This window comes from Ambystoma mexicanum, chromosome 6q (genome assembly GCF_040938575.1).
Source record: "Ambystoma mexicanum isolate Mex_15411 chromosome 6q, UKY_AmexF1_1, whole genome shotgun sequence".
Taxonomy (NCBI): Eukaryota; Metazoa; Chordata; class Amphibia; order Caudata; family Ambystomatidae; genus Ambystoma; species Ambystoma mexicanum.
In genome coordinates, this window is record NC_090937.1 from 730,639,701 (window position 1) to 730,667,451 (window position 27,751).

The window sequence follows — 27,751 nt, forward strand, 5'->3', positions numbered from 1 at the left end:
GATGCCGGGCAGCTTTGGTCGAAGTGGCTCCATCAGGATTCACCTTGCTTGGACATGCTATCAAGGATCCTGTAAAGGACCACATCTGCACACCTAAGTACTCAGCCCCAGCTCCTATGGCGAGGACCTGACCCTGCGTGAATACGCTCCAGCAGGTATTGAGCAATCAATGCTGGTCCCCTCTACTTGAGCGCCGGCGCTCTTCTTGCATACCTACTTCCCAAAGGGGTTTATGTCGACAATGGGGGAAATCTTCGATGAGGAGGGTGTTCCTATCCCTTTCAGGATAGTACATTAGTGCCCTCGAAATAAAGGGACTTAACAGAAGAGCTCTATGGTGAGACAGTAGGACTGTTGGAGCTGGCTTCCGACTTGTAAGAGGCGAGTGGTCTGGAGACATCCCCATAGATACAATTTTAGCGGCGCTGACTCTGCGAAGTCTCAGGCCTCTTTAAAACAGTTGTAAGTCAAAGTGGTGCAGACATTTGGATTGACAGCGGATCAGGGTTGAAAGCCTGCAATCCAAATGTTCGAGGGAGAAAAGACCGAAATAATCTTTGGTCTTTTCTCCCCTGAACATTTACAACTTGGCCCCCGCCCGACCCCCACCACACCTCCACACTCTTACTTACCTTGTGTCCTTGCAAAGCCTGTTCCCTTTCACTTCTGTGTTTGGGAACCAGCACCACAGGGTCCTTTTCATTTTATTTGTATTTATTTTTTTATTTTTTGGGATGGCTGCAGGGGACATCCCTGCAACCCCCACTCACGATATAGTGAGCAAGGGTGCGGGAAAGAACCTGCAGCCCCTAGCACTGAATGCGTGATTTGGTCGAACTTTTCAGCCGCTGGGAATTTTGGAACGGTGGAAATTCATCCAAATCACGCATTCAGGCTTGTAAGCTCAGTCATTTTGGCCAGTTCCTTGACAGCACCTTCCGGTGGACATGTTCTTTCTGATGAATGTTCCTCCCACAGATTCCGTTTTGCTGTCCTCTTGGCGGATAGCTAGTACACCTTCATGAGTTCTGTGGCCCCTCAGTAACTGAGTTCTAAGGGGAAAAGGCAGAACTGAGGTCACTGGTACAGCGCCTCGATATTTACTTGCCCCAACGTCATGTCTGGTGTGTGCCATTTTATGGTGTTGGGCGGAGCCACACTGTGCCCACTGGTGAAGGAGAAGTTTACAAAGGTCAGCTACCTTAGAAATATAATGTCATAGAAAAGGAATCCATGGAGGATTATTTATTCTCCAACAACGTAATCCATTGTATAACATAAGTAGTCACTTATTAAATTATATAAGTTTGTTGCTGTTTAATTATTCCAGTGTTTGGTCATGATGCTGGTTTGCTTATACTGCATGGTATACACTAGCTTTTACACTGCATTGCCTGCTCATAAATGCATTTAATGTCAACTTGTGCTGGGTCCCTAGAATCATCAGTGCAGTCATTATTGACAACCATGGTGTATGTCCTACTAAACTTTGCAAATTGAAATTCTTTACATAGGACCATCAACCTTTGGGGGGCTGGTGATTATGTAAGTGGATTTCTCCTAACAATGCCACATTTCCCTGCGACTTCCAAACTCTGCTGCAAGGTTACAAAGGGCCGTGCCGATTTCCAAACTTTGCAGAGTCCATAACATGCACATTCATCATAACTCTATGTGGATTCTCCTTGTGAGTTCCCAGCCCTTATTTTATATTCAAATGTGCGTAAATAGCATGATTCCTTCCATGTCCCTCGTAAATTTTGATCCAGTCCAATGCATTTCTTTGGTAGGTTGAAGACAGACAAGTATTTTCAGTTCTATGTAGATTATCCATGAAAATAACCTGGACTGAAAATAAAGCAGAAAAAAACTGTATGCTAAATATGACTAATTTTGAATAGATTTCTTCCTCCTGTAGATTCCTCATCTATGATATTCTAGCTCTAGCGCCAGCGGACTGCCCTGCCCCACACTAGACATGATATATGATATGATATGGCATTTATATCACATCTATACACATGTTTCAATGCGCGACAATGCAAGGGAGGGGAAACAGGGAGGACGGACAACAATCATACTAGACCAGGTGAAATTGAGATCACACAAGTGCAGGGGAGCGGGGGGCGGAGTGCAGGGCAAAGGGGAGTGGGCAGTGCAGTACATAGGATAACACTAAAATAAATAAAGACAATAAATAAAAGTGTGGACAGCTGTTGGCAAGTGCAAGGTTAAGTGCAGACATCAGGGCTCAAGTGCTAGTATGGGCTGTAGGGATACAGAAGCAGTCCCTGAGTGCAAGGGTAGCCAGGGGGGGCAGTACAGGTGTGCAACTGGCAGGGAGGGGACCTGGGCCCGAGATCGGAGGGTAGCCAGGTAACCAGTGCAGTTTCAGAATCAGCAAGGAGGTCAGCAGGGGAGAGGAGGAGAGAAAACAGAAGCAAAGAGGAAGGTCTTGAGGTCCTTTAGGAACCAGAGATGGTTCTCCTCAAGTTTTTAAGAGGCAGGGCGGCTGTTCCAGATGGAGGCCCTAGCAGAAGAAAGAGGTCTACTGCCAACTCGCTGCTTGGAGAAGCGACTGACCCTGAGGGAGATGGATGCGGATGAGCGAAGAGCTTGAGAATGAAGATATTTAGGAAGAGAGAGTTGAAGGTATTGAGGCCCCAGGCCGCAGAAGGCCTTGTGGACAATGCAGAGGGTTTTGAACTTAATACTTGTCGCTACTGGGAGCCAGTGCAGGGATTTCAGTCCTGGAGAGATACGATCCCTGGGCTTGAGGCCAAGGACAAGTCTCGCAGTCCTGTTTTGGATGAGTTGCAGAGGGCCGAGAGTAGAAGCAGGCAGATTTAGAAAGAGGCTGTTGCAGTGGTCCAGCCTAGAGAGAACCAAAACTCTGGAGACAGTGAACTTCTGGGGGAAGGAGAGGAAAGCAAGAATACCTCTGAGGAGGTGCAGCTGGTAGTGTGACTTCTTAGAGACGTCAGAGAAGTGAGGAGAGAAGGAAAGTGTAGAGTCGAAGATGACCCTGAGGTTTTTAGCCACACAGGTGGGAGCCGGAAAAGGGCCAAGAGAGGCCGGCTAAAGAGTGACAGGAAAGGAGGGTGCGAGTGTGCTGATGAGGCGAATCTCAGTGGCCAGTGATGTTGTGGCCAGTAAATATGGCGCTGCCACACCCATGCTTTATTTTTCCATGCACTCTGGACGCTTCAGGAACGTCATTTAGCTTGCTAAAACATTTCCACTGTCATGCCTAACCCAACAAAGACTTCAAGCCTTGTCCAGATTGCGAGAATCCGATGTCCTTCTCTCTCTCAGAACATAACTGATATGCATGTGTTGCCTGAGGGAGTGCCATAATCCGCAGTATTGACATTTGCGCCAAACAATGCAACCAAAGGCCATTTGGAAACATGTCGCTAAACATTTCACCTGCCACGAGCATTGTATGATGACCGCTTTCAAGTCTCAAGGCGCATAGCAGTTGAAGGCATTGGTGGAAGAATGGACGGAGGATCATTTCCCATTCCAAAAAGACGAGAATCAGCAGTACCACATGAAGAAGTGCTGCAGCCTGAGCAACTAATCCAAGCATCACTCTTCTTCGTCCTCAGAAAATTGTAGTAATTTTGGAGGATTCTACTCCTTCACCTCACGTACAGTTTCACACTCAATACTATACACTGGTGGAGTGGGAGAAATTCCGCTGACCATGGTCAACATTTTTGCCAATGCCCCGTCGCCTGAGGGCTTAGTCCCAGCTCCAGTGGACAAGGCTCCAGTCTGGCACCATGCAGCTCCACTGTCGGGCCCTCTACCTATGTCTTCCTTGCCCCAGCGCCATCTGCATCGCTCTTTGCTTCTGAAGCAGGAACCTTACAGGAGTTTGCCCCACTTCCAAGAAGCAAATTCATCCTGAAAATGTCTGACATCTTTGCTGTAGATGGGGACCCTATCCCTTTTGGGATGGAAACCCTTTTACTCAAGTGTGGTTGAGGATTTCCAGGAGTCCTATGGTAAGGGAGAGGGCCTGTTCAAGCCGGCAGCAGAACTACTAGAGGCCAGCGATCTGAACACTTCCCCAGAGCTGGATTTCCTTACTGGCTCCGACTCCAGGCAGGCCTTATGCTTCTATCCAGGGAGTGATGACTAAGGTGGTGGAAACACTTGATTTGTCAGCACCTTTCAAGCTCAAAGTACAATATGAACTGATCGACCTTTTGGATGAGGGTCCTCCACTTGAGATCCTGCTGCCATTCAATTAAGCGGGTGGGCTCCTGTGTTGGCGGTGTGACGAATCCCAAGGTGTCACTTCTCCTCGAGGGGAAGCCCCTTGCTATGAGGCCATGGTGGTGAGGCTGCTACCCGATAGTCCCCCTGGGGGTGGTAGTGAAAGGGAGGATCTCATGGGAAAAGACTTCCCCTCTGGGGACAAGGTAGAACATCTCAGGAGGAAGTGTTATACCCACCCTCCACCCATGCCTATACACCCCTAGAGTCATTGGACCCCTCTTCCAACACAGACTCCCATAGAGAGAATTAGACTTATGTACTTCGGTAACATCTGTGAGGTTAACCTAACCAAAAATACTGTGACGAAGAAGATCATTGAAATCCCTGAGGGTTTGGCTGACCCATGTACTGGGACGATGTCGCCCATAGTTGGAAGAACGACTGACATGACGGCCACTACTGCAGGTGTGGACGTTGCATATAACAGCACAAAGTAACAAGCAACCTGTTTATTTCAACTTTAGGATCAACTTGCAGCCAGATAATTCAATAACTGCATACGAATCCCCAGTACATATAGGGAAATATAAAAAAGTTTATTCATTTAATCAGAGACAACATACAGATATGTACATAAAAAAGGGGACTCACTTCACATGCAAAACTTACATTTTAAAGTGCAATTGTATAATACAGGGTTAAAACAAGAAGGGGCGAGGCGCGCACTCCAGTTCCTGGCCAATATATTACCTGAAAAAAAGGATTACTGGGTTAAATCCCAGAGTGTCCAGTACATTCACAGGGTTGAATTCCAATTGCTGCCCAATTGTTCACAGGGTTACTTCCCTTCTTGCACTGCTGTTCTCCTCCTAGCGCTTTCGTGTCGCCAACACTCATCAGGGAGGCTAAATTGCTTTTCTGTTCAGGTGAATCCAATATAATTGCTATTGCAGTCTCTAGGAATTGTGGTAGCTGCAGTGAAACCATTTTAACAATTCAGGTGACCAGGAAAAGACTCCCCTCCAAAAGCACACATCTTGCCCTTAACAGGGGGGGGGGCATAATTATGGCTCTCCAATGTAGGGCATAATGACCCCCGTGCTGCAGCCTCTGGAGTCCCGATCTCCACAAAGTACATGAAAAACAAGAAGGGGCGTGGCACGCACTCCAGTTCCTGGCCAATATATTACCTGAAAAAAAGGATTACTGGGTTAGATCGTGATCCTTTCTGCAAGCAGAAGTTGTGTAATAAGCGCCACTGACCTCCCTGTCCTTGGGTATGACCCTGGTGCTGGTGCGCCCATGAGGACTACCTCAGGCTCTCTGGGGCGCACAACCTGAGTGATTGTTTCTATAGCAGATATGCAATGGGCCCAGAAGGTTTGCACTGTGGGGCAAGTCCACCACATATGAAAGTACGAACTGAGCTGTTCACACTTGTGCCAGCATTGAGGACTAAGGGATTTTTTAAACTGATGGAGGCGTACTGGCGGGTAGTACCAGCAGATGAGCAGCTTACAGGCACATTCTTGGTTTGTAACGCAAAATGAAGAGTAGTGGCTTCTGGTCCATATGTCTATCCAAGTATGGTCTTCCAGCGCGTGCCCCAGTTCTGTTTCCCACTGTGCCATGTATGGGGGCCTAAGGGAAATTATATAATCTTGTAGCCGTTTGCAGAGGTTGGAGCTCTTCCCTCTCGTTGGGGCCTCTTGCAAAGTAAGTTCAATAGGGCTAAGACTCCTAGTGGCTTACTGCTGGACCAGGGGGTGAGTGCACCAATGACGGAGTTGGGCGTAAGAGAATCTATCATTTTCGGCTAACATTGAAGGTCGATTTTACAATTTTTGAATGTGCATGGTTGGCCATTTTCATAGATTTGCATTAAGGATTCTAGCCCTTCCCTAACCCAGTTTTTAAAGTTTATGGGGTACAACCCAGGAGAGAAGTCTGGATTATGGAGGATCGGAGAGTTTGGGCCTAGGCCACGTGTGATTCCCTTGGATTTCAGTGCCCAGTCCCAGGTGCTGAAAGTGCTTATCCAATGCCAACAGAGCTAGTTTATGTGAGTCTTGGGCTGCTATATCCACCAGATTTAAAGCTCTCCTAATATTGTGCCCAGTTGACCTGTTTGTTATAAACCCAGTTTGGTGAGCATCGATTAGCTTAGGGAGGACAGACGCCAAGCGGTTAGCTAACATTTTTGAGTAGATGTTGGCATCTATGTTTAATAAAGAGATGGGTCTATAGGAATTATTGTCTCTGGGGTCTTTACCGGGCTTAAGCAGGAGGATGGTTACAGATTCCTGCATGGACGGGTTAATGGAACCTGAGAAGCCAAAGGAGTTGAAGAGGGCTGTTAATGGGACTACCAGTTGGGGGTGAAACACTTTGCAAAACATTGTTGAAAACCCGTCTGGGCCCGGGGCTCTGGGTTTCAGAGATTTAATGGCAGCTTCTACCTCCTCACCTGTGATCGGGGACTCCAGTCCCTCTCTGTCAGGCTCTTCGAGAAGTGGAATGGAAGCTCCTTGAAGGTAGCTTACTTTCTTGGCTTTATTGTGGGGAGTCGCCGACATTGTTTCAGTCAGATGAGCGGCTGCCAACTGTAGTTTGGTGTGCTCTGAGTAGTGGAACTTGCCCTGCGGGTCTCGCAGACTCATTATGGTATTCCTTCTCTTTGCCTTGGCCAGTTTGTCCACCAAGAGTTTTCGCTAGCAAGTGGGCAGTTTACTCTGCATTGTGGGCTTGCAGTTTCTTTCAGTCTATCTGCAGGGAGCGATGGACCCTTGGGGCCCAGCCTTTCTTGTGTTTGTCCTCGGCCATCCAGACATTTTCTTCCAGCTTTATGCGGGTTTCTCGTTGTCGCCTTCAGTATGCCGCCCCATGGGCTATCAGCTCCCCCGTGACCACAGCCTTCATGGCATCCCAGGTGTTCGCAGGGGACGTGTCTTCCACTGGGCTCTCCCGAAAGTAGTTCCGGATCGTCTTCGCTATAGCATCTCTCAGTGCCATGTCTTTCAGGATCGGTGCGTGATCCAACAACATTTTTGTCTTTCTGGCTACCTCGTCGAGGTATGAGAGGATTTGTGGGGAGGTCAGAAGTAAGTCTATCCTGGAGGATGTGCGGTGCACATGCGAGAAGAAAGAGAAGTCTCTTTCACCTTGGTGTAACACCCTTCATGAGTCCATCACCCCCAGTTTCCTGAAAAGATGGAGAAGCCTGGTAACGATTTTGAAGTCTCTGGGGGCCGGCGAATGAGATTTGTCCCACAGGGGATCCGGAACCCTGTTGAAATCCCCTCCAATGATTATTTGGCCTTCAATGAAGGGGATGAGCTTGGCCTCCAGCGCTTTGTAGAACGTCTCCTGTCCCTTGTTGGGAGCGTAGACTGAGATGAGTGAATACAACTGCCCATAAATCATAAATGAAGCCTTTGAATGCTGTGTAACGATCTTCCAGGCAGTATAGCGTCTCTAGCTCCCCAAAAACGGGTCATTTTAGCCAGGAGTATTGCTGCCCCCCCCTTTCTTGGATCCACTGGAGGCCATATATTGAAGTGGGGACTGTCTTTGTCGGAGGCGTGGGGAGTCCAGTGGTAATAAGTGAGTCTCTTGTAGAAAAGCTATTGAGGCTTCCAGATCTTGGAGGCGTTTCAGCGTTGATTTTCGTTTGGGGGGGAAGAGTTTAGACCCTTACATTTCACGAGATGAAGTGCCGTTTCTGGTGCGATGGTGGGTCCCCAGGGGTGCTTAAGTTCGTAGGGAGAGGGAGGAGGCCGGGCCTAGCTCAGTCACTATTTCTGCCTTACATACTCATGGTTCCATCGCGCAACCAGGGTTTTAACTGGTGCTTCCAACTTTGAAGCTGAAACAACAAACTGGCAGGTTCCCAACCAAGCCCTGCCAGCAACTGTTCTGCCCAACTGGGACAAACCTGCCAACTGTGCACTCCAAGGGCTTTCCGGTGACATCCACCTTGGAGTCGGGCATGTACCATGTGGAGCCCGGTATTGGTATCAATATGGTCTCTGCTTCCTTGATCTCCGCTCGACTGGTCATCTGAGGCATCAAGTGGAGGGTACCGTAGCTATCCGTTTCGACGATGTCGTCAGGCCCCCGAGGGATTGGGCTACGAGCATCATTCATGCAGGGGTCTGCAACCTTTGGCTCCCAGATGTGTTTGGACTACCATTCCCATCCGGCCTGTACAGCATAGTCAATGTCAGGAGATCATGGGAGTTGTAGTCCGAAACATCTGGAGAGCCACAGGTTGCAGACCCCTGGGGCAACCTTTCTGGATCCTTGACCAGGCCTTCCGCCTTGCCTTGTGTGGGGGTGGCGTCTACCACCCGTCCAGAAGAGTTCCTGAGAGGCGCCGTCCTCCTTGTCCAGTGAGGCGGGGTTCAGGATCATTTCTGCATCTTCCTGGTGTGCAATTGTTTGAGAGACCCCTTTATGAGAGAATTGGACCGCCGTCAGGAACAGCCAGCGGTATCTGATTTTCTGATCACTTAGGACTAGTGTTAGTGGCCTGAGGGCCCTCCGTTTTTGTAATGTCACTGCAGCTAAATCCTGGAAGATTTGTAGGGGTACCCCTCGAGCGACAATTAGTCTCGGGAGCGACCAATTGCCATTATTGCCTCCTTTGTTGTGTAAAAGTGGACTCAGGTGATTACGTCGGGGCTGGGGGGTGGTCCGTTTCCAGTCCCCTTTGGGGGCAAAGCCTGTGGATACGACCCAGCAAGAGTTGGGCTTTAACCAGGTGTGGTAGGAGAGACAGAGGGGACCCCCCCTTATACACAGGTTATTAGGCCGGCCTCTGTTCTCTAAGTCCCCCTGTTTGTATTCCAAGATTTCGTTTCTGTCTGTTCATGTCTGGATCTTCTGTTGTACCTCCCGGAGTGTAGCTGAGTGCTCCCGAGTCGGGTCTTCCATCTCCTATTCTCTGCTCCACTTCCAACACTCTCTGATCAATACGCTCAAGTTTGGTGGTGAGTTCCGACATACAGGAGCAGAATTCCGATTTAATATCCATCATGAACGCCTGGATGTCTTCCTTTGTAGCCAGCTGTCCCACTCCCCCGGGTGAAGCCTGAGGAGAGTTTTTGAATGTTTTTGGCTTCTTTCCTTTATCTGCCAGGAGCAACATGGTGGAAATATCTCTGCTCTTAGGGGTCTTGAAATGTTTGGACATGGTAGCGTTGCGCGATCCTGCTAAGCAGCGCAGGGCTCCCAGTGTTGAGGAAGGTAGAGACGGCTGGTCGATCATCAGGGGTGTCTGTTCCGTTACGCCCCCACGATGATGGGTTTTGAGCTCCAGAACCAGGCCACGAGAGACGTTGCGGAGGAGTTTAGTTGCCCAAGTTATCCGTTGTCTTCAGGTTGGGGGGGAGGTAGTCCTTTGAGAGGTTGCCGTGAGTCTGGAGACTTCCCAGCCACCCTTGGTTGGAGTTTGACGAGTGAGGAGACCTGCCTGGGGTCACAACGACGTGGAATCTGCCTCTGTGGGGCCCCAGTTGGAATGATCCGCTGGGCTGGCAATGCAGCAGGCGCCCCTCTCCCCGGTTCAGAGTCAGCCGCGGGGAGAAGCCATTCTCCCAGCGAGACCGGAGTTCACATTGCATGGGGGGGGGGGCTGCTTTCCTGTCCTCTTGACTGGTTTAATTTAGGTTATTGCCCTATCTTCAAGGGTGAGCTGCCAGACCAGTGTTTCTGCCGTCTGCCCCCTTCCCTTGTGCCATAAAGAACCAGAGGTGGGAGTAGAGTAAGTTCTCTCTTTTATGATCCACAGGCTCCTCTGCATATGTTGCGTGGGTCCTCCTAATCTGGATGTGTCCCCACCATCTGGGGCTCAGGACCGTCACTTTCCTTCCCATGGTGCTTACCGCGGGTGCTGCTGAGGTCCGTTGAGGGGTCTGCCAGGCGAATATTGTTGGAACTCTTTCTCCAGCGAGGTAGACTGCCTGAGCCCAAGGGGGGGCCCCCCCGACCAGCAAGGCACGGGGCTTCCGGGCCGCGGCTGCCCCCGCTGCCCACTCCGCCCGATGGTAGGGCCCCCCACCGCAGCACAACGTGGGGCAGGGGCAAGCCACCTCCCGCTTCTGATGGAGGTACTCCGCTTTCATCTCGTGTCTGGTGTTGTGCCATTCGGTGCTGGGGTTCGCTTGTCCGGGTCCTGCAATGCTCTGGTTACTCGCTCTTCGGAGGGCGGGTTCTCCTTCCCTCTCTGTTATGGCCGTGCACCATCTTGCCATCCTGGAGCCTCGGTGGAGGGACCCCGATTTCGCCAGCCGATTTCGAGCAGTAAGACTGACTGTCGGCTCCTCATATTGGCACAGCTGCTGCTCAGAGTATTCCGGTCACAGTGGGTTGCTTTTTCGAAGTGCCTCAATCACAGGAATCATAGAATTCACATTCAGCGGGCTTTCCACGGAAGCAGTTAGCAGGGCTGCCACATCAGTGGGGCGGCTGGCTACGCCCCGCGCTCCATCAGTTATACTTTTTAATATTTCAAATGAGGCAAGAACAACCCTAAACAGGTCTCGTCATTCAATTACTAGGACATTTATTTTCTTATTTCCATGCTTCTCTGTACAGAACCAATAAATAAATAGACTGTAATTGTGAATATAAATGAAGTGGGGTCACTGATTATGGTCATCTTGCCAACAGGTGTTTCAGGCCCATAATTCAAATGATGATGGAGGAAACTTCATGTGTTTTATAAAATAAACAAAGGTCGGTGATGACATGGTTTTTCCCTTTCAATGAAAGTATAATGAAAGAAATCTTTGGTGAAATCCTAAATACTGTAATACAATAATCTTGATTCTTTTCAGAACCAACACCAGAAGCAATTCAATCAGAATTAAACAATCAATAGAATATTGTTCCCCTAGGAATAAAAAAAAGAAGTAAGTAATAACTTTATGGACTACAATTCTCGGTAGATTTAGAATACAATAGAAGGGATCTGCAATTAACAATATGTGTATGTCTTTTATTTTTAAAATGAACGCTACCTAAAAGGGTTAGTGGAGGGATTGGATCTCACACTAAAGCAATATTCTTTGTCCTGATGAACATCCTAGAGGAATAAACATGAGATTGCGATAGGATGGGCGGACATCTCATGAAAGAAACATACTTGTGTTAGAAAAAAGCAGCGAGTGAAGGATATTTAGAAATAGCACTTCTGGGGGAACTAGTGGTTATTACTTTTTCTCCGTTTTATCGTGAGTCAATGAGATCATGGAAATGAGAAAAAATAAATCCTAGTAATTGGGTGACAAAACGAGGTCGCGAGTCAGGGTGACTAGTTTACCGGCTGGCAGGCCGAGAGTTCAGCACCTACCAGAGTGGTCCCTGAGGTTGACTCTTCTGTTTGAGGTTCAATGACCAAGACATGTCCTCCCATGTCCGATCCAGCACGTGGCACAGGGCCTTCGCGCCCTCCTGCCCAGGGTGTGGCGCAGGGTCCCATATTGGCATATAGGCATGGAGCGGAGCCTGCTAGGCCGGTGTCCATCTTGGATTTGGGCCTAGTTCCTCCCGTGCTCTCGTCCATTGAATGGGCCCTGCAAGAAGGTTCCAGTCCACTTACCTCTGGAAGCGGCAGCAGACTGTATGGTACAGGTGGCTGGTCACATCAGGGATATATCTCTCCATCGTGCCTTATGGCTGCACATGTCACGCGCCTCAGCGTTTCGACCAGGAACGGAGAACCATTGCTTCAGAGGGACCCGGCGGCTTGCAAGGACTGATTCTTCAAGTGCTTCCTCCTCATGCGTTCCCTGCAGATGACTGGGCTCCTCAAGGATATAGTCAAGGAGGTGATTCCCTCAGGTTGTGCCCCCTCTGCCACCTCCTCGGGGCCCTTCACACTGTTCCTCTAGCGCTGCCGGTGCCAGTACCTGTCCCTCCCCTTGCCGGTTATCCAGACTTCTCCGCCTCCTCCTGTACCACCAACGCCTCCCCCTTAGCAGCCGTTGGACCTGTCTTTGGGTCCGGGCCAAGGTGGGACTCTGCCGGCACCTGTGTGCCAGGGCTCAAACTCCCCTCAGTCTGTAAAAAAAAAGGGGGGCCATGACGGTGATGATGATGACGACGCCGCCCAGGAGGATGAACCCTTGGCATCTGTTAAGGCCTTTCATAACCACCTTCAGGGTCCTGCAGAGTACTTGGGGGGGTCCCTCTGCCGGAGGAAGCCCCCCCAGGAGTCAGGAGTCCTGGCAGATGTTTTGGACATGCATACCGCAAGCCATTCTGGCATTCCGCTCCAGAAGGATGTCCTGCAGTTGGTGAGAAAGGTCTGGGTTGAAGCCCAAGGCCAACATCCAGATGAGCAAGAAGTTGGTCTGCAGGTTCAGGCTGACGGACGAAGAGCCGGTGCGCCTGGCTGCCCACCTCCAGCCTCACTCTTAAGCGGTTGCTGTAGCATCGCTGTAATCTAAACCATCGTCTTCATCCCCGGGAACCTCCTCCAGTTGCCTGTGCAAGGAGCACAAGGTCCTTGAGACTTTGCGCAAACTGTGCTATGCCATATCAGTGCTGCATCTACGACAGGCCAATGTTGATGCCCTTTTGGCCACGGCTACCCAGAAGCTGTGGCGGGAGCTGGGAGAGTTTCTTCTGGGCCTCCTCCTGGAGAGGCAAATCTCCTTCAAGGCCGGCCTGTCCCATGCCCAGGCGAATGCGCAGGACCTTTATAGAGTCTTCGGTCTCCCACATCGACACGGCTAGCGGAGGTCTGTGCCGGGGTGTTGATATGAGAAGGACTGCATGGATGCACGCCACTAAGTTTTCATCTGACGTGCAAGAGCAGATCCTAGATCTTTCCTTCGAGGGCCTGGACCTCTTTCATTCGTCCAACTATGACCAGTTTACAAATATGACCTCCACTCAAACCACCAAGTAATTGGACTTCCTGACTAAACCAGGTAAGAGGCCTTCCCTGAGTCCCAGGGCAGGACCGACTTCAAACCATGCACTTTCACTGGCTTCAAGGGGTTTTGCAGATATCTGCCAGGTTGCCCAGCGACAACAGGAGCAAGAAGCAGAGGACTTTGCACAGTTTTTTCCTCTCCCCCCTCCTCAGACGCCAAGAAGCAGTGACATCATGGTCAGGGAACACATCTCCCCAATAGGGGGCCTGTTAGCTCTATTTCAGGACAGCTGGAAGCCTTTTTTTTCAAGAGTCCCTGGATCCTTTCTATAGTCTCCACGGGCTTCAGTCTTCCTATTCCTTTTCCTCTACCATCCTCTCCTTCTCTACGTCAGATATGGTCTCCGGCCCTTTTTGGGAGATCCTTTCTCTTTTGGATATGCAGGCGGTGGAACCTGTTACTCAGTCAGACAGGGGCTCCGATTTCTACTCTGCGATTTTCGTGGTGCCCAAGAACAACCGGCCTGCCCTAAGGATAGTCATGTACCTGTCTTTCCTCAAACTGTCTTAACGTGCAAACGCTTCAAGATAATTACTCCCGCGCACATAGTGGACTCTGTGTGCAGGGGACTGGATGTGTTCCCTAGACCTCAAGGATGGATACCGTCGTGTCCTCATTTACCAGCTGCATCAGAAGTTTCTGTGATTCACAAATATGTTGTATAATTTCCAGTACAAGGTGCTGCCCTTTCGGATTAATGCAGTGGCTGGTCTCCTCCACCTGGAGGGCCACTGCTTATACCCTTATTTGAACGACTAGCTGGTGAGGGTCAGCTCCCCCGAGGGGCGGTGAACTCAGATGTTCTTCATCAGCTGAGCTTTTCCCTCAGAAAACCGGTGGAATTTGCAGCCGGCTCCCACCCAGGATCTGGTATTCTTTGTAGTGCGCCGGGACACAGCGGTGCAGCTGGTGCTCTCCATGCCCGAGAGGTTCCTCACACTCCTCAAGGCAATAGGGCACTTTCTGGCCAACTTGACCACTTCTGCATGGTGGGTCCAGCACCTTGTAGGACTAATGGCGTCTTGCGTACTCACGGTCCAGCCCGCCCGCCTCAAGATGAGGCACCACCAGCACTACCTGGCGGCCAATTGAGAGCAGGAGACTGGGTCTCGGTCGTACAGGATCCCAATTCCCCAAGCTCCTCATCCCGGATATTCGCTGGTGGCTGATGAACTGCAATATGGCAGTGGTAGCCCCCTTGTCCCGACCAAAGCCCACCGTGGTGGTGTCGACTGATTCCTCACTGTCTGACCGGGGTGGGCTACTCTGGAGGACTACTCCAAAAATGGTGCATGGCCCAGGGCAGAGCGTCTCCTGCATATCAATCTGCTCAAGCTCAGTGCAGTGGGCCTGACTCTCAATGCTTTTCTGCCTCTAATCAGGGGCTCTGCGGTTCTGGTCAGGACAATGTTTTACAAGCATGGTGGCACCCATCCCCCCCCCCCCACCTTCCTTCTGAGCACGGAGGCGGTGACGATATGAGAATGAGCCCTTAAGGAAGGGATTCAGATTTCAGCAGCCCACCTCCCGGTGGGGGCTGCAACGCTGAAGCGGAGTAGTTGAGCTGCTTGGGGTTCAACACCTACGAGTGAGAGTTACACATTAACCCTTTGTTGCTCCTGTTCCAGAGATGGGTGTTTCCGGATCTGAACTTGTTCGCATCTTCTCTGAATTCCAAGTGCCCCCTCTTTGCCTCCTGGGAGGGCTGGGGTCAAAGGTCTCTATGGGATGCGTGCCAGCTCTGCTGACACGGCCCAGGTGTTATGCTTTTCCTCCTCCACCGTTGCTACAGTGGACTCTCCAGAAATTCCAGACTCTGGTGGACTGTAGCCTCATTCTGTACGCCCCCTACTGGCCCTGCAGGGTGTGATTCTCGGACCTTCTCCCGTTGCGCCCCCAGGGGCCTGTCCATCTTCCGGTTTCCAGGCGGGGCTTCCGGACGCAGCAGAGTGTGGCAGTGGAGCACCCGGACCCGGCCAGGCTGGCCCTTACAGCTTGGTTCCTGACCAGCTGAGGTTGCATCATTCAGAGGACAACTGGGACATCATACAGGAGGCCAACTATTCGATCCCAGTATAAGAGCAAGTGGACTAGATTTTGTCACTGGGCTTGCAACAAGGGGCTGGACCCCCTCACCTGCTCCCTGGAAGACGTTCTTGTGTTTTCCGCTCATCTGGCTCATTCTGGCATTCAGGTGGATACCTGCCGTACATGTTTGGCAGCCATTCGGGCTTACAAGAATTCCCCTGAGCATGTTTTATTTTGGCAGCCAACCAGGGGGTTAAGGCTCACCTCAAGGGGTGGCCCAGGCCCTTTCCTCCGGTGCATAGGCCACATCTAGTCTGGGACCTCAATGTGGTTCTTCCGGCCTTGCAACGAAAGCCCTTTGAGCTGATGGCCTTGGTAGACATCAGGCTGGTGACACTGAAGCTATATGTGGCGCTTACCTCTGCGCACAGGCTCAGCAAGCTGCAGGCGTTGTCATTATGAAATATGGTGAAGGGTTTGCATGATGACAAGGTCATCTTGTGCATTCATCCAAACCTCTTGCCCAAGATGGTCACTTAAATCAGGAAATCTGCCTGCCCGTGTTCTTTCCGAACCTGCAGTCGGAGGCAGAAAAGGCTCTGCATTCTTTGTACAAAATCCTTTAGGAAGTCTGAGGCATTATTCATCACTTTCGGGGGCTCGCATCCCAGCACCTAGACTTCCAAAGCTTCTATCGCCCGTTGGATGGTCCAGGCCATTTCAGAGGTGTATTCGGCCATGGGCAAACCGGTTCCCGAGGTGATTCATGCCCATGCGGTCAGAGCTTAGGCCGACTGTTGCGTTTCAGAGCCATGCTTCTTGGGTTGTCATCAGCAAGGCGGCTACTTGTGTCACTTCGTCATCTTTTTGTAAGCACTACTCCCTCCATACCAGCTCCAGGCATGATGCAGAGTTTGCTAAGGCAGTTCTGAAGGACCTTTTTGCTTCAGCCTAGATACGAGGTAGGTTGTCACAGCTCCACCTTATGTTCTTGCTCAGTGGAATCGCCCACTAAGATTGAGGAAAGGAGACAGGACGTATGAGTAATTAAAGTTACTCACTGTAGTGACTAGAGTACTTCTAGTCCCCTTTCCTCCATACGTCCCACCCACATTCCCCCGCTTGTATGCCAGGGGCTAATACGTAAAAAGTGTACCCAGGTACCTAACTTCAAAGGGGACCGAGGTGAGGCACCAGGGGCTGGGGCCTTGTAGGGGGGCGCAAACCCATGCCTGGGGCCGTACCCCTGCGTTATATACTATATTTAAAGGGGAAGCTCCATTTTTCGCTGTCAAAGGTTCTGGTACCGTCCCCATGTTGGAGGAGACCCCACGAGGATGGAGGAACAGGGACTAAGGACTGTGTGAGTACTCTAGTCACTACGGTGAGTAACTATTTAAATTATAGCAACCAATATGTCACCTGTGTCTCAGTCTCCGCCTTCTGCACTTTAGAGTTGCCTGGAAGAAACCGGCACCAAACCCAGCAGTGGACAAGGACCTTGCAAAATGTCATCACCCTGCTCTGTCTGATCCGTGTTTTCTCACCCCTGTGCATTGCCATTGAGGTTGGTGGTACAGACCAGGACAGCTGGCCTCAAAACTACCTCTTTCCATTGGTGGCGGCCAGAGGTTGAATTGGGGGAATTTTTTAATTTTAAGTTTCACTGTTGCTATACTTTTATTTAAAAATAAACTGTTCTGAAATGGTTTAGTTTTAAAATAAAAGTGTACGAAGAAGTTGAAGCTTGCACTTCAGTGCACTGCACTGAACATTGCCTTAAATAGCAGGTGTGTTTGTTTGGGAGTTTGGATCGTGTGTGGGAGGGGGCACAGCGATGGAGTTTGTAGGCAGCTGGGGCAGACCAGCAGGGAACATAGCTCCACTACTTCTTTTTGTACACTTCGACCACTGGTGGCAGCAAATGAACAGACACACTGCAACCACAACGATTTCACACATAAAGCTAGACATGCAGCTGATGTATAAACATGCCCCATCCCAGAGGCTGTACGGTGGCCTAGAGAGAAAGGGTATCATCAGCTGGAAGACTCATAATTTGAGGTTATAGGGAAGTTAGAAGGGCGATTGGCTGGAAAGACATAATCACTTTGTCACCACTATTTGCAAATCCCAACATCCCTGGAGTAATGAAATTAGGCAACATGTCCAGATGAAGCACTGTATGCATTACACTCATTCGAGACCTCACTACACATACAAAATTACACCCTTCCAGGAATTTAGAGCCACATATAAGATTCCTGGGCAGGAATTAAACACGTATACTAGACTGAATCTGGGAAATCTATTTAAGAACTTTTGGTACATACCCACTCATTTGCCACTTAAGATAAAGCTACTAATGGAAAGATTGTCGAAGAAAGCCATCACAACATTATACTAAGCCACAAACAGCTCTCCACTGCACCACTGACGGAACTAAAGCGGACGGTAGACCTGGGTAATTTCGAGGAGGAAGACTGGTCAGAAGCATCAATTTCTATGAGAGAATTTATTAACAGTAATTTGATTGGTCCAATACAAAATACCACATAGGTCCTACTGCTCTTGAACTTGCGCCACTTGGGGAGAGTCCCAGACCCGACATGTATAAAATGCAGCATTGAATGGGGAACATGCTTATACCTGATCTGGCTCTCTCAAGATTGCAGCCGTACCATCTCCAGCTCAGAGACTTCGGCAACAGACGACTTGGTGGCGCCTGTCCCTGTAAGTCAAAACCACTTAACAGTTATGCTCCTGAATATAGGGCCAAGTTTATTTTTGGTCCATTCAAACCATTTATGATTACAGGGACACCGTCCCCATGGCTTTAAACCCCTTTCTGTGCAAAACCAGACTTCATGACTGATGAGGCAGAGGATCTATGTGATGCCAGTGGCCTCAATACTTCTCTTGGTTTGGAGATGCAATAGGTGTCCACATATGAACACCCCAATCCATTGAGAAGGTAGTGACACCCTTGGTCCTCGAAATGCCATCCAAACCTCTGGTTCACTGTCTTAGGGAGAATTCTCATTTATGGCTAATTTCCCTCACCTAGTGAGCCCCCCAACAGCTTTGCTGGACTTCTGGAGTTTATTATTTTCCACCTGGTAAGAGTGAGAGCTTTTCCCCCACTCTTACCTGTGTTTTGCTGTGTGTTTCCATCTGTTTTTGTGATTGTGGACTCAGAAGTACACCACTTCAGTAGCCCCCTTCTTTGTGTGTCTCACACAGCACCTTCAGTGCTGTGGCACAGGGTTGTCTTTGAGACTTCCCTCGACTCCATTTGTGAGGCGACTACTGTCCCCCAGAAAAGGGTAAAGTTACCATTAACTTTACTTAGTCAATCTACCACAGATCCAGTACACCCTATCTTCCATGGAGTACTGGAAAGGGTTAACTCGTATCACTTTTTTATCTGTACCTCCTAGAGAATTCTTTCGCTCTTTTAACATTTAGACTTGGCTGGTGGCAGTGGTATCTACCCTAACCTTTCTACCGCGATTATATTAGATAAACGTGGTACTGTTCTTGGCTATTATATTGGCCTCGAACATAAACCCGCTTGACCAAATCATCTTTCTTATGGCTCCAGTTGGGTTTATTCGCCATTTCTTTTTGTTAAAGTCCTTCTTGTGTTTTACTTTGCGTGGCAAACTAGGTTCGCCTTCTTTGTTCACTGTCTTTTGGCAGGCTTCTGCCCAGAAGCCCTCCTCACGGCGCCTGGGTGTCTAGGTGGGCTGAATGTGAGGGAGGGGTGTAGGGACCCCCTGCACAGGGTATCCTAGGAAACCCAAGTCGCACTTTGTCATGATTGGCCAGGGTAGTTGTCCAGGCTGGACAACCCCCTTGCTGGGTGATTGACAGCCAGGCTGTGTGAATGGGGGGTTTTCGCATAAAAGGCAGGTCTCTTGGGCTAGAAGTCAGAGAGTCGCCACTGGAACTACAAGGAACCAAAGAGAAGCGGAGAGAACGACGACTGCTGCAACTACCCCTTCCCGGTGAAGCCCTGCTGCAGTCTTGAGCCATCTGCCCTTCAACGACTCAGAGAAGATCCAGTCCGGAGTCTTCTTCCCTTGAGCTTGGTGGGGATAACCAGCTCATCTTCTACAGCCAGAGGATCCTCTTCCGTGGTCGAAATCGCTGCACACTGTTGTAGTGGTCCGGATAGCCACCTGAAGATCCTCTCCTGTTTTTAAGGAGCGCACCTTTTACTCCGTGTCGCTGCTGCCGGCCTCATCCCTGTGTGGTTCAGACCCCCTTCAGACGTCGTCCTTCTCGACGAAGCTCCAGGAATCGTGGGTCTGTGGGAAACCAACAGGAACAACTGCCAGGGCACCAGCTGCACCATTGGAACAAGTTACTGTGTTCTGTTGAGGAAACTGGGTGAATCCCTTTTTCTTCATTTCCAAGGCTTGACCTTGTTTTCCCTCCTTATAACTTTTGCTTCCGAACATTGACAATATCGAAGTACTTTTGGCTCCGTTGAATCGTGAACTGTTAGACCGTGTGATCTTCAGCAACTGGCCCGGTGTCTTCGACCCTGGCTCCGGCCCTTTGACTTTTGAACTCCTGTTTCTGAGCGTTTCTTGATTCTGCCTGCCTAACCAAAATATTGCCTGTGATTTTTGCCTCCAACTCCCTCTGGGTATCTCAGGTGTAAGTGTGTTTTTGCCCCGGTAGCATTTCATGTCAGGGATACACGTTTGTTTAGTAGACCGAACTGTCAAAAAGTGATCGCATTCATATCCGCGGTAACGTGTTTTTGTGCCACCGGTTCATTCCAACACAGGGGTACTTACCTTGAGACTTACTTTACAAAGTGAATTGGTTAGTTGTATATTTAATGTGTGGTTTTTATTGAAGTTTAATAGAAGTGTTGTATTTATAACTAATGGTTTAAAAATAAATGTACTTATATTTTTCTACCTGAAACCTTGAGTCAGTGTTTGCTTGAGTCACAGTAGTTGTGGTCCCTTTGTGTAATCTCTGCTACTGCTCATACACTCTTGAGATAAGCCTGGCTGCTCCACCACTGCTACCACTATGACATAGTAGTACAGGCTTGTACCAAAGGTAAAACTTGTATCACCACCTGTAGTCTTAATTGTGTGTAGTGGTCCCTAAGGGCACTGCACAGGATTCTGCCTAACACACTATGAGCTTAAGAACATTCAGGAAAGAGGCCTCTGAATGAGTCTGTATTGTCTTTTAATGCGGCTATAGCCGACTGCGTCATTGTCCTATCTGAACCTGCAATATACAAGGAGCTCACTAAAATGTTTACACTGGTGGAGGGAGACATGTGTACTTTTTGGGACATCTTTCTCCAGTAAGTGTTTAGGTTGAGGCGGCAGCGACCAACCTTAAGCTTGCTTTTTCCTCATCCACCTTTCTTACTGGTAGGACATAAACTAAATTCATGCACTGGTTAAGAAAGTCTTCGCTTCAGGGAGCATGCATCTTGGAGCCTGTGAGTATTTTCGGATGTGTTGTGGGCAATTGTTTTCATCCTTGGCGCATTTCCCAAAGGGAGAAATCTGAGTCAAGATCCAGGAGTTGGTGTATAGTGGAAAGGAGGCAGCATGTGGGGTGCTATAAACTGGTTTGGATGCAGCACACTCTGTTAATGATCCATTAGAACAGCATCTGTTATCAGAGATTTTCTTATTTAAAGCTGACCGGGTTCAGCCCGGATGTACAATCTAAATTGCTGGATGTGCTCTTTGATTGTGCCACTTTGTTTGGCATGAAGGCCGATGAATATCTTGACGGAGTCCAAGGTCACAGCCAAGTGACTAGGCTTGGCCATCCAGTAACCTTCTTCCTTTACCTCACCTTTCACTTATTGCTCCAGAGGTGGAGGTTTTTTGTGCTTTGCTTCATTTGTACACAGGAAGACCCATACCTCTTTGGCTAAGCATACTCAGAGGAGATATACCCACCCTCACCCATATTTTGGTTTGGTTATGTTTCCTATTTCCTTTTTTGAAGAAGAATGGCAGCTGGTGACATCAGATGCTTGGGTGCCTCTTATTGATTCACGGCAAATATTGCCTCATCGCTTTTATCTAGAAGACCTCCACCAAGGTCCTTTTGGAAATCTATGACTTTTGGGGACCCCTTCCCCTTCATCAATCTTTTTGTAACAGACAATAGTCAGTGTAATCTTTTATGTGATACAGATTTTCCTTCAAGGTGGGTATTGGGGGACGCGTTTCTAGTAAAGTGGACTTTGTCATCTGTGATGAATCCAGGGAATTAGTTCCTTCTCCCCAAGAGGTAGCCAACCCTTCTGAGACTAGAGAGGTGAGCCTGCTATGCAATATACTTTTTCAGTGACAGGGCAGGCAGGATCTCAAAGAGGTGACCCCTCCTTAGTGTACAAGTCTTCCTCAGGTGAAGATATTTCTATACTTCCATATTCTGATGAGTCACAAATGTTTCCCGGATACATGGCAGTTGAACCTTGTAATAATATACAGGGCGCTTTAAATGGATTTGCCTTAGTTTCTGAATCTTTGTATAAGGCCCCTACCTGAAGCCCATCTGCGTTGGAATGCAGAGTAGGGACGCCATCCCTCCCCACCACCTGGAGACAGGACCACATTGGAGGCCTGGTAGGCAGAGAGCTTGCGGAACATTGCTGAGCCCAGGCAAAAGGCGTGGAGACAAGAGCCGCAGAGAGGAACACGGAACAGCCACAGACGGAGCACCCTGGTGTACAGGCAATCGGATGCCAAAGACCGGTTCCTGACTGACTGGAGATTGGATGGCAAGGAGTTTGGATTGGTGGTTCCACCACCGGAAGAGACACTGCCTTCTCTTTAACCAGTGCTTTATTTGTCAAAATAAATAAGTGCCAGGGGCCAAATACTTTCTAGCACTTCTCTGACACTGCGCGTTGGCACCACTGCTGCCACCCCCCATAACAGCTCCCAACAGTGTCGACATATTTGGGGTCACACTACAGCTCGCACCTGCTCATTGTTGTTGATGGATGCACTATCAGCACTTCATAATTAAAATTAGTCTGAAACAATATGTGCCGGGGCAAAAAAATAAGTGCCCTTGCAAACACCCCCACAAAATAAGCACTGCCTATGTTGCCTTGCCTCAAGCAAACGGTTACGTGGCTGGAGACTGGAAGCAGGTGGAGGGCGGAGACATGACAAAGGAGCCTGCAAGGGGCTAGTACTGTGAAGGTCATAGGAGAGGCCAACGCTGCTACAAATCCACAAGGGAAAACCAGAGCAAATGTCCCCAGAAGGGGAGAATCTAGAGAGTCAAGAGCCCCATCAGGGGCCCAGAATGAGAATACCGCCGGGGGAGTGAAGGAAAACAAGGAAATCCCTAGGAAGGGCCAACACTGAAAATAACATGCTAGGAATTACAAGCACAAATATCCCAAGAAGGGGAAAACCAAGAGAATGAGTAGGCCCAAAAAGGGGCAAGAATAATTCCATCCGAGATAGGAGTAGAATTCATAAAATAAGTCTTAATGCAGAAAAGTAAACAAGCCTATTAGAAACTGATACAAACTCCCCGGGAGGAGAAGACAAACTGAAAGCCAGAAGTCTGGAGGGCCAGATAGTTCAAGCAGAACTGTAAATGACGAACTGAGTGAAGCATTGAATTCTCCAGAAAGATGCTGAATACCTATCAGTAGTAATAGCATGAGAGTTTTGGAAATTAACGGGACAATTTGCCTGGGGACCCCAAAGCACCTTTTATCCAGGATCAAGAACAGAAATCCAAGAACTGAATTTTGCTACTTTTTTTGGCTAACAGACCAGTGCCCGAGTTAAAGAGGAAAACCAAACCGAGAACTGGGTGGGCGTCAGAAACCAGCCACCCTGAGCCATACGTATAGTGGACATGACTTACGTAGACTAGGTTACATTGTTAAGTTTTAGTGGTAGCGCTAACGTAGGATAGAATAGGTTTGTACAGGGGACAGAAATTATGTATGAAATCTTGACGAGCACTTGTTTATTTTTGGTTGAAGATGGGGAACCTCATCATAGATATTGGGCTTGTTCAGGTTTTCTTTTCTTTAAAAAACACTCTTGAAACATGTCTTCTGGTCCTTCTCCTATGTCTGACTTACCACACTTCACTATGTGTTGCCACCAGTTCCCATCATCCCCTTAGTTCTCAGGAGGTTGAGGCGCTTCGGGTCGTCCAAGATTGTGATTGCTACGTATTGGGTTCATAGGACCTACTATCCTGACATTCACGAGATGGCCACCTGCCCATCTCTCGTATTAGTCTGAGGGCGAGCCTGCTGTCGTGTCTAGATGGTCAGGTGCTTCACCCTAATCCACAATCTGTCTTCATGCATTGCTGTTGAGGCAATGAGATTTGGCGACTGGGTGCTGAAAAACTTGCTGTTCAGGCAAGGCCTGCAATGAGGTCCATCTATGCGTTCATGTGGAGGATGTTGGAAGGTTGGTGCGGGAGTGTGGATCCCTTGTAATGGCCCACTTCCATGGTTTGGGATTTTTTTCTCAGCTTTGCCGAGGAAGGGCTGAAGATGGGTACAGCCAAACGGTTACCTTTCTTCCACTTCTGCCTTCAAGAGCACTCCAGAGAAAGGTTTTGTTTTTCACTGTCCCTTTTATTGAACATTTCTTGAGGGGCTTGATGAATGTTTCTACCAACAGTTTGTAGGTCTGTCCTGGGAGCTTCATATGGTTCTTACCTTCTTTATGGATTCCCATTCGAGGCCATGCATTTGTGATCTCTTAGGTTCCTCATGTTGAAGATTGTCTTTTTAGTGGCTATGGTGTCTGCGGAAGCACTAGAGAGATGCAGGTGCTGAAAGTTTGAGGGAGAAAGTCACACTCTGAGTGAGACCTTCCTCTTTGCCAAAAGGTACTTCAGGCTGCAATGCTAAGAAAAATAAAAAATCCAGTTTTCCCCCTCCTCTCCTTTGCAGGAGGGGGGCCAATTACACAGGTTGGACCATGAGAGGGCTATTATTTTTTATGTCGCCAGAATAGTTTCCTTTTATAGCTTTTTGTATCCTTCTCTCATGTCCAGATGGACAGGGCAGTGACAAACCAAATTCTTCTGCACTGGATAGTGATTATTATTTCAGAATAGTAGAAGAAAGTGGGCAGGGAAGTGCCTTTGGGACATAGGGCTCATTTCACCAGAGGAATGGTCACTACATCGGCCTTGCAAAGTTGGTTGCTACTGGTATACATTTGCCATGTACAGATGGAGTTGACGCTGGTAGGAATTTCCCAGATGGCTTCTTGATCCTCCTTGCATACATTTTCAAGTGCTACTTTCGAGAATTGTTGGCTGATCAAAATGCCAATTTTGGTACACTGTCTTGCAGAACTTTCTGCTATGATTTTTTTTTCACTTTCTACCATCCTTCTTTTTGTGCTTATTTGAGAGTCTATCAGAATGAGAAATCTGTGGGAGAATGCAGTCCATTAGAAGGAAACATTTCCACCTGTCCCTCTTCTGAAGCAAACAAATTTAAAGCAATAGAAAAGATAGTTTTTTCTTTTTGCTTGTTTTTTCCCCCGATTGAGGTTCTTTATCTTGGGAGGATGGAAGAGGAATACTGAGGTAAGGAGGCGTATTGTGCTCCATTTCTATAGGGGCAATGTCCTATTTCTAGTCGAGGCAGCTGAAGATCTGTGGCGACAGTTGTCGAGCTGCAGTGTGTCCCCTGTAGAAAGTTTCCAAGAACAGGCTGTTCTGAAGGATATATATCAAGATGAAGAACCTGTTGGAGGAGAATCCATAGAAGTAACTTTACCAGTAAGTAATTTAACTTCCAACCTCTTCACCTGCTCTATGCCATACTCGTCTTGACTACAAGCGTTTCTTTTGTGTTAATGCATCGTCTTTCTTTATTACAACTTCATTTTTCCTTTAGTTTATTCATCACTGGGTTAACAGATGGAATGACTGTTTTACAATATTATGTTTAAATTAATTTAAATTTCTAGTTGTAGTCCAAAGTGCTTCTTACCAGAACAAATTTCCATAATGATAATTCTTTCTGACTGGTTTTATACCAGTTGTTGCATGTTTTACCCCTTCATTTACATCAGGTGCTTATCAACTACAAAAATGAGAAATGTCCTATTGATGTGGGTTTAAATGTTCTGTTTTATAAACCTAGTCAATGTGACAGGCCATGTGTTTAATTATTTGGTGGATTGCGCGTATACTGCAGTCGCAATCCTGTCCATAGCATTAGTCCAAAGTCCAAAGTTTGCAATCATCATTTTGCCAGCACAAGATATATTCTTCGTTTCCCATCCTGGCTGTTACTCTCTTGGCATTCGGCAAGTGAGTGATCAGTTTTGTTAATGAACCACACATCTACAAAGAATCTTTCATCTAAACTGCTTAAGGGCCGAATGTCTGTCTTTTTTTTTAATTTTTTTTTTTGTTGCTAGACTTTCTTTCCAGTAGAATTGAGTTTATTGGTCACTGCTATTATCACTTGTGCCAATGTGTATCCTACATTCTCACCAGCATAATTGAAATTTGGTAAATAACTTGCTTAATCTATGTTGTGTTGGATACCAACTAAAACACAATTTACATGTACATTTGTACATCCTCTGACACCTCCTTCCCAAAATTCCCTCCCATCTGGTCATATACTTTATTTTACTATCCAAGCCATCCTGAGATAGTTTTCGCTAGGTTGAATATTTGGTTTTGGGGAAGACTTCATATAAAGTCTGTACGGAACCCGAAAATAGATATATTTCAACGGATTGGCTTCTCCCACAGATTCCTTATCTTGATAGATGTCCATCCAGCATCAGCTGCTTGGAAATATGTTCCACAGGGGGCGTAGTGCGGCTCGACATTCTCTCGTCACCCTAGTGTTTGGCTGCGCCACTCCTGGACTCCGTAAGTGACGTAGATAGCCGTACTAAATGGATGGACTACATCCTACCGCAGTTCCTTTTTTCCACGTACTCAGCACGCTACTCGGAACACGGCTTGATTTCTTCATTCTAGATTTCTGCTACGCCAACATGTGGGGGCCTAAACCATCCAGATTCAGGCACTGTAAGCACTGCAACTCTAAAATGTCCCTCATGGACCCACACACTATCTGCTTGTGGTGGCTCAGCGTCTGGTACGATATCGAGCAATGTGGTTCTTGTCTGGCCATGAATCCAAAAGCGGTGAAGGAAAGATTAGGTAAGCTGGCGCTCAGTTGACCTCTGTCAAAATCTCCTGCAAAGTCAATCTCAAAATCCTCAGAGGTTGATACCGGGGGAGGGAGGCCTACTTCCAAGAATCGTCGGGAAGGAAGGCGTCACAGAAAATCCAGGAAAATCGCACTCGTGTAGCAAGTCCCACCACTCTTTCTTGTCCTCGTCGGACAAAGAGAAAACACAGCCACAATTTCAACTTGTTGGACCATGCGAAGGGCGCGTCGAGGGAGGGTGGTAAGATTTTAAAAGGCAAATGATTAAGGTTTTTGGGAAGGCTGTTAGGGAGAATTCTCATTCAATGGCTAATTTCCCTTACCTACTAAGTCTCCCAGCAGCTTTGCTGGATCTCTGGAGTTTTTTTTTCTCCACTTGGTAAGAGTGTACCCCTTTTTCCCACTTTTACCTGTGTTTTGCCATGTGTATTTCATCTGTTTTTGTGATTGTGGACTCTGGAGTACACCACTTCAGTAGCCCCCTTCTTTTGTGTGTTGCACAGCACCTTCAGTGCAGTGACACAGGGTTGTCTTTTAGACTTCCCACTGACTCCATTTCTGAGGCTGACTACTGTCCCCCAGAAAAGGGTAAAGTTGCCATTAACTTAACTTAGTCAATCTACCACAGATCCAGTACACCCCATCTTACATGGAGTACTGCAAAGAGTTAATCCTTAGCCCTTTTTATCTGTACCTCCTAGAGCATTGTTTCGCTCTTTTAACATTTAGACTTGGCTGGTGGCAGTGGTATCTACCCTAACTTTTCTATCCAATTATACTAGATAAATGTGGTATTGTTTTAGGCTATTATATTAGCCTCAAACTTAAACCCGCTTGACCAAATACTTTTTCTTTTGGCTCCGGTTGGGTTTATTCGCCATTTCTTTTTGTTAAAGTCCTTCTTGTGTTTTACTTTGCGCGGCAAACCAGGTTTGCCTTCTTTGTTCACTGTCTTTTGGCGGGCTTCGGCCAAGAAGCCCTCCTCTAGGCGCCTGGGTGTCTAGGTGGGCGGAATGTGAGGGTGGGGTGTAGTCACCCTCTGCACAGGTTATCCTAGGAAACCCAAGTCGCGCTTTGCCATGATTGGCCGAGGTGGTTGTCCGGGCCGGACAACCCCCCTGCTGCGTGATTGACAGCCAGGCTGTGTGAATGGGGGATTTTCGCATAAAAGGCAGGTCTCTTGGGCTGGAAGTCACAGTCGCCACTGGAACTACAAGGAACCGAAGAGAAGCGGAGAATAAGTCGACTGCTGCAACTATCCCGTCCCGGTGAAGCCCTGCTGCAGTCTTGAGCTATCTACCCTTCGACGAGCAGAGAAGATCCAGTCCGGAGTCTT

The 27,751-nt window shown here is 48.3% G+C and overlaps 1 protein-coding gene across 2 annotated transcripts in view; it reads left to right on the forward strand.

Annotated features, from left to right (window-relative positions):
- Positions 1 to 27,751, forward strand: part of ARHGAP10 (Rho GTPase activating protein 10) — a 2,208,119-nt gene that overhangs the window by 1,364,347 nt on the left and 816,021 nt on the right. The window lies entirely within an intron of this gene.